The sequence below is a fragment of the Nicotiana sylvestris genome, chromosome 11 (assembly GCF_000393655.2).
Source record: "Nicotiana sylvestris chromosome 11, ASM39365v2, whole genome shotgun sequence".
Classification (NCBI taxonomy): domain Eukaryota; kingdom Viridiplantae; phylum Streptophyta; class Magnoliopsida; order Solanales; family Solanaceae; genus Nicotiana; species Nicotiana sylvestris.
The window spans coordinates 162,499,586-162,507,618 of NC_091067.1; positions in this window are offsets into that span (position 1 = coordinate 162,499,586).

An 8,033-nucleotide genomic window follows, 5' to 3' on the forward strand; every position below is an offset into this window, starting at 1 on the left:
TCAATCAATACAAGACTTCCTTTAATCAAGGAATTCAGACTTAAACGGTAAAAGCTATTTAGGGAAAGGAATCAAATAAACATCTTGTGCAAAGTAGGCAATTAGGGGTAAATACATAGGGGTTTTAATTAAGGGAAGGATTTTGAAATGCACGGTTAAAACAAATAAGGTAAGGACCCCCCAGTATGCAGTAAATCAAGGGGTCAGAGATTATGTAAGTATTAGTCCATAAATGAACCATGTCAGAAAAGCTAAGGAAAAATTTTAACTTAAATGGAGTCACAGGGAAATCAACAAATAAGGAAAGAAATCAATCAAACCTATACAGAAGGAAGTTTGAAACTAATCAAAATTTGAAAGCCCTTTAGAAGGGAAGTTCAGCACATATAAAGAGTACACAAGTATCAGACATGCGAGGCTGAATTTAGGACAAAGTGAAAGTGTCATGCAATTGCAAAGATAAGTAGATAGTAGACTACAGGATCATAGTAGTCACATAGGTTAGTAGTGTAGAAGACAGATAGTATTAAATAGCATACAAAAGGTCTAGTGTAAAAGACCTTAGAAGAGTTTAGCAAAAGCCAGAATCATATGAAAGACAAAGATTTCAAAACTCAGTTCAGAGACTCGAAATAGGTCTATAGGAATTAGGGTTCTTGAAATAAAACTAGTTTCAAGAAAATCACAGAGCCAACGGTTTCCAAACTCGGAAGAAACCCCAAATTCTAGGGTTTCTACCACAAATCGAGTGTAGAGATAAGAGGACAAATAATCAAGTCGAAACAGGTTTGGAGGTTTCAGAAAGGAACTGAGCCCTTTAACATGTTCCTTCAGTAACAGAAACTCATGAGAAACATAGTAGAAAAGTAACATGTGAAACACAGTAGAAGAGCTCAAAGAAAACATAATAGAAGAAACTAATAACAAACATAGTAGAAGAAAACTAATCAGAATACCGTAAAGAAACTAAAAAACATGGTAGAGGAAACTGATAAGAACATGGTAGCAGAAGCTTAACGAGAACACAGTAGAAGACACATAGTAGAAGAAACATAGCAGAAGAAACACACAAGAGAAAAAGAAAATCAGATAGACATCTAAAAACCCTGGATCGGAAAATAACGATTTTGAAAGCATAACTTTTGAAAAAATATCAGAAAATCATTTAAAAGTTTAGGGAAAGCATAGATCTGGAACAGATCTAAAGAGATCAGAAAAACCTCAAAAACTAGGGTTTTCAGAGGAACCCAAACAGTGAGAAAGGCTCGGATCTAAGCGAGAGGAGTCGAGGCCAAGCTCGAAACAAACATGGCTTGCCGGAGCAGGCCGAAGATGGCCGTAAAGCTTGAATCAACAGAGGTTTGGACCCAGCTCTTCGTGGTCAAGTCATGAAACTTCAGTAACCAAACGTGAGGAGACATAGGAGGCCGGTGGGTGGTGAAACAACCATGGATTCAGGTCAGAAGGTGGCCGGAGAAGATGAAGGGAACTCATCGGAGAGGAGGGGAAGGTTCTAGAGAGAACCAGAAATAGAGAGATAGAGATGAGTGAGGAAATGAGAGGGGTAATTGGGGCTTGGGTCGGATAATCTGATTAGGAATTGGGCTGGGTATTGGATTTAATTAGGCCAAATTAAAAGGCCAAATGTGGCTATAAGTTAAATAGCCCCTTTTTTCCCCTTTAATTTATAAAAAATAATAAACAAATTTTTGAAAACAAATTAAAAGTACTAAAAAGATTTATAATATATAATTATCAATTTAAAATATAAAATCCCATTTTATAAATACGAGACGAATTTAAACCTAAAAATGGCTAATATTGCAATTATACAATTTTATCCTTAAAAAATACCAAATAAATTTGTAAAAATGTGTGAAAAATATATTAGCTATATTTTATTATAAACATGAGACTACAATAAATGAATCACCAAAAATTATAATTTTGGGGATAATTATTGGGATTTTCTTGATAAAGTAGGGCAGTAAATTGATTTAAAATTTTTTGAAAAATTAAGGAAAAATATTGTAACCTTGGGATATACTTATATACGCATATATAGGCTATTTTGAAGGTATTTTGTATATTTTTAAAAAATAAAGAGAAAAATTGGGTATTAACACTATAGTGTTTCATTTGGTGGATGAGTCGGACTAGGGTGAAGACGAAGAGGCTCCGCTGAAAAGACGAAAGATAGAGGTTGATGGAGGAATGGTCGATGAGGAGCCGGCGGGGGGTGAACCTGAATTGACCACGGCCGAGCTGGGGGTGGTACGACCTTGGATGTAGAGACCGTGCCTCCTTCAGAAGTGGAGATCACCTCCGTGGAAGAAAGGGAGCGACCATAGGCAACTCGGAGTGATCCATCAATGTCAAGGCAGGACAACGTTCCTTCTTCGGCAGAGCAGAGGGCAAAAAGAGTGATCGTAGATGATTACGAGTTTGGCTTTGATATCGATCCTGAGGAGGTGAGAATCTTTGACGAAGGGCTTACCCGGGTGGAGGTAAGAATAGATGGATCCTCTCGCTTGATCGTAATCCCTTTGGACTGCGATTTGTTGGAGGATACAATGAGTATGGTCCCTTCCTTTGCCCTGCTTTGCTCCACCGCCGAGAACATGACTCTTCAGGCACTCAAGGATTTCGACTTGTCACTGGGCATATCCGGGATGGCCCTGAGGGTGAGTTTCCTTATTATTTCTGTATTTCACGTCCTTTTCCTCTTTCTATCTTTACAGACTTTTGGCTCATTTTCTTTTTCCTCTCCTTTTTTAGACTTTTATTTTGGAGTTGAGAGCGCCCGTCGGGAGGAAAGACGGAATGTTGTTTTTCAAAAAATGGTTTTGAAATACCTCTGGTATCGTGACAAGTATCGCGAGATGCGTGCACGGTTCAGAGCAGGCGACAATCTCCAATCCCTTAGAGAGGAGTTGGATCAGAAAGATAAGGAACTTGTGTGAACTATTGGCAGATGCAGCGAGCTTAAAGGGTTGCTTAGGGCCAAAGATGATGAGCTTGAGGTGAGCAAGGGGGTCGTGGCCGAGAGCATCGAACTTCAAGCGCAGGTGGCATCCCTATGAGCCTATCTTGAGACAATCTCAATTAGAGTTGTCGGCCTAAGTGATGAGTTGACTGAGAAAGCGGCGGAGTTGGAGGGGACCGAGGAGGCCCGGTTAGCGGCTTTGGAAAAGGCTGCGACACTAAAGGACTCTATCCGCGTCCTCAAGTCTGAACGTGCAACTGATGCGGAAATGGCTGTGCTGAGGGAGGCACGACTTGATAAGCGAATTAGTGGGCTTGAGAAAGATGTCTCGAATCTAAGTGAGCAAGTTGCCGCTCTTGAGCCGAGAAGGCACGACAATTGGCTCGATCTTCTTCCTCTCATGCTTTCGCTTTCCTCGATGTTCCTTATGATTTATACGAGATGTGGATTCATACTAAGTCTAAGCTAGACATAAATAGGAAATTGGTGATGGCGGGGAAGGTTCCTGAGGTCGACTTTGAAGATGCCTGTGTTAAAGCATGTGATGCCGGGCTTGCCAGTGGTTATGGTCCCGCCACGCCCGAAACTGACGATGATGAAGAGGACTTGGATGGGCTTGCATTTGATGCTTGGTATGGCGATGAGTATGCTCATGGCGCGGGTGATGGTGGAGATGGTGCTGCTGGACCAGGCGGTGAAAGTGGCGATGACACAGGTGGAGATGATGTAGTGTGATACTTTTGTACTTAGTTTTTATCTTTTCTTTCTTTTTTCTTCTTCTCTTTTTTTTTGTGGGGGCGTCTTTCTGGACCTTTTTAAAGATACTTTTTTTGGAATGGAATGACTATGACTTTTTGTTGTATGTTCTTGGCTCTTTTCGCTTTTGTTCGAATGTTTTTCCTTTGTAAGAGTTTTTGACTCTTAGTTGATTCGAACGAGGTCGAATGTTAATTAATTTGAGCGAAGTCGAATGCTAGTTGATTCGAATGAGGTTGAATGTTAATAAATTCGAACGAAGTTGAATGCTAAATAATTCAAACGACGTCGAACGTGAGTCTATTCGAGCGAGGTCGAATGTTGACCCTCAGTTGATTCGAACGAGGTCGAATGTTAATTAATTCGAGCAAAGTCGAACGAAGTCGAATGTGAGTTGATTCGAGCGAGGTCGAATGTTGACTCTTAGTTTATTCAAACGAAGTCGAATGTTAATTAATTCGAGCGAGGTCGAATGTTGACTCTTAGTTGATTCGAATGAGGTCGAATGTTAATTAATTCGAGCGAAGTCAAATGCTAGTTGATTCGAACGAGGTCGAATGTTAATAAATTCGAACAAAGTCGAATGTTAAATAATTTGAACGAAGTCGAATGTGAGTTGATTCGAGCGAGGTCGAATGTTGACTCTTCATTGATTCGAATGAGGTCGAATATCAATTAATTCGAGTGAGGTTGAATATGAGTCGATTCAAGCGAGATCGAATACTGACACTTAGTTGATTCGAACGAGGTCGAATATTGACCCTTAGTTGATTCGAACGAGGTCGAATGTCAATTAATTCGAGCGAGGTCGAATCTGAGTCGATTCGAGCGAGTTTGTGTGTTGAATCTAAGTTTGGCATAATGTACGAACTTGGTAGGGAAATGAAAAACTCGTGTTTTTGTGTATTTCACTTTGTTTATATATTCATTGGAGAAGTTTACATGTTTTTGCTCTATTCATGCATACATTGGAGAAGTCCCGGTCTATCTAGTCCATTCATTGGTTGACTTGAAAAAATAGTTGAGAGGTCGAGCGATGAACTTATACTTAACTTTGAGATGCTCTCTTCGTCACCTCGTTAAAAACCTCCCCGAGAAAACCCAATTAGGACAAAACTCGGGTAAGGGAAAAAAGAGTATATCTTGGGATACGTCTATCCTTAGAAGTTGAAGTATTTGAGGTGGGCAGCATTCCAATTGTTTGGTAGTAGTTTTCCCTCCATTGTTTCTAGCTGGAATGACCCTTTGCTTACTGCCACCATGATTTTGTATGGGTCGTCCCAATTGGTTCCCAGTTTGCCTTCTCGTGGGTCTTTGCTTGCTTGTGTTTTGGCTTTGAGTACATAGTCCCCGACTTTGAGTGGCTTGATCTTGTCGTTTTTGTTGTAGTACCGCTCTGCCTATTGTTTTTGAGCTATCATTATTATATAGGCTATGTCTCTCCGTTCTTCGGCTTCGTCGAGGTTTTACCTTCTGATTTCATCATTGCTTAGCCTGCTCTCGTTTGAATACCTTAGGCTTGGTTCACCGACTTTAACTGGTATTACTGCATCAGTCCCATAGACTAGTGAATATGGTGTTTCTCTTGTGCTCGTTTTCGATGTAGTGTGGTATGCCCATAGCACTTATGGCAGTAGTTCCGGCCACAGTCTCTTGGCGTTCTCGAGCTTCTTTTTCATGATGTTCAATATTTTTTTGTTGGATGATTCCGCTTGACCGTTGCCTGCGGGATGATATGGTGTGGAGAGTATTCTTTTGATGTGCCATTTTTCGAAGAACTCGACGGTCTTTTTTCCAGTGAACTAGGGATCGTTGTCGCAACTAATTTCTTTGGGGATGCCGAAGTGGCATATGATGTTTATCCATATTAATGTGATTACCTCTTGCTCGCGTATTTGGGCGAATGCACCTACTTCTACCCACTTGGAGAAATAGTCAGTTAAAACTAAAAGAAATCGTACACTACTTTGTCCCTCTAGGAGCGGTCCAACGATTTCCATTTCCTATTTGATGAAAGGCCAGGGCGATGTGACTGAATGAAGGTGCTCGCCCACTTGGTGAATCGTGGGGGCATATTTTTGGCATTGCTCGCACCTTTTGACGAAGTCAACGACCTTCTTTTTCATTATGGGCCAATAGTAGCCTGCTCATATAAGGCATCTAACGAGAGCTCGGTTGTCAGTGTGAGCTCCACAGTGGCCCTCATGTACTTCTTCGAGGACGAGCCATGTTTGATTTGGTCCTAAGCACCTTGCTAGAGGACCACCAAAAGTTCTTTGTACAAGTCGTTATTGACGATGTTGTACCTAACCGCCTGCATTCAAAGCTTCTTGGCTTTTTTTTATTGGGTGGGAGCACTCCATTCTGCAAGTATGAGATAATATGATTGCGTCAGTTCCAATTCAGGTTTATAGATCGTACCTCACTTTGATCTATTGATGAATGGAGGAGAGTGACCACATCCCCTTCTCCGGTTATGCTTTTGGTGGCCGCTGCCAGTTTGTCGATGCCGTCCACTTTGATGTTCTGCGCTCGGGGTATTTGGTCGAGTCGGCATTCATCGAACTCGGGTAGTAGTTTGCAAATTTTGGCAAGGATTTCTGTAGCCATTACTCCTTAATTTGGAAAGTCCCTGTAACATGGTTGAGGACAAGTTGCGAGTCGCATCGAAGGATGACTCGCCATGCTCCATGCTTGAGTGCCAAATTTAACCCTACAATCACGACCTTATAATCAGCCTCGTCATTAGTCATATCAGGGCATCGTATGGACTGGCAAACTATTTCACCTGTTGGGACCTCAAGAACGAATCCTAGTTTAAATCCCGATGCGTTAGAAGCGCCATCGGTATACAAAACCCATTGGTCGTGTATTTTGGTGGAAGTACTTGCGGTTTCCCTTTCGACTTCAGATATTATCTTTGCACTGAAGTCGACGACGAAGTCGGCAAGAACTTGCAACTTTATCACTGTTCGCGGTTGATAGGTTATATCATGCTCGCTTAGCTCTATGGCCCACTTGGCCAATCTGCCCGATAATTCGGGTTTGTGCAGGATACTCCTTAAAGGAAAAGTCGTGACCACCGAGATGGGGTGGCATTGAAAATAAGGTCTAAGCTTTTGTGAAGCTACGACCAGGGCCAGAGCTAACTTCTGGAGGTGGGGGTACCTCGTTTCAGTGTCGACCAAAGTTTTTCTAATGTAATAGATCGGAGATTGCGTACCTTTATTTTCTTATACCAGGAGTGCACTTACTGTGATATCTGACACGGCCAGGTAGACAAGGAGGCGTTCTTCGGGTTCTACCTTAGTGAGCAACGGTGGCAAAGACAGGTAGGCCTTTAGTTCTTTTAAGGTGTTGACACACTCAGAATTCTATTGGAGTCCATTATCCTTTTTGAGTACACCAAAAAATTTGTGGCACCTATCAGAGGACCGCGAGATGAATCTTGACAGGGCGGCTATCCGACTGGTCATCTTTTGCACTTGCTTTTTGCTGGTTAGATTTTCTGGGATTCCTTCAATGGCCTTGATTTGGTCGGGATTGACTGATACCAAGAAGCCTAGGAATTTTCCAGATGTCACACCGAAAGCACAATTTTTGGGGTTTAATTTCATGTCGTACCTTCTGAGTATGTCGAAGGCTTCCCTTAAGTGGTCGATATGGTATTCCTTTCTTTTTGACTTGACCAACATGTCATCTATATATACTTCCATGGTCTTGCCGAGTTGATCTTTGAACATTTTGGTCACTAGTCTCTAGTACGTTGCCCCCGCATTTTTTAACCCGAACGACATCACCCTATAACAGTATGTCCCCTGGTAGATGATTAAGGTGGTTTTTTCCTGGTCTTCCTCCTCCATGAGGATTTGGTTGTAGCCCGAGTAGGCGTCCAAAAAGCTCAACAGTTCGTGGCCGGCTGTAGTGTCGATGACTTGGTCGATATGGGGCAGCAAGAATGAGTCTTTTAGGCAAGCTTTGTTCAGATCTGTGAAGTCTATGCACATCCGCCACTTACCATTTTCTTTTTCACCATGACCACATTGGCGACCACTGTGGGTACTTCGATTCTCTAATGGAACCATTCACTAACAATTTTTCAACTTTCTCACGAACCACATCATTTATTGTAAAGTTAAAATTTTGCCTAATTTGTCTTACTGGGGGGTAAAATGGGTCGACGTTCAACTTGTAAGTTGTTATCTCCTTCGGGATACCTGGCAAGTCTGCATGGTAAAAAGCAAATAGGTCTACATTACTTTTTAAAAATTGGTGAAATTTAATTGGATCT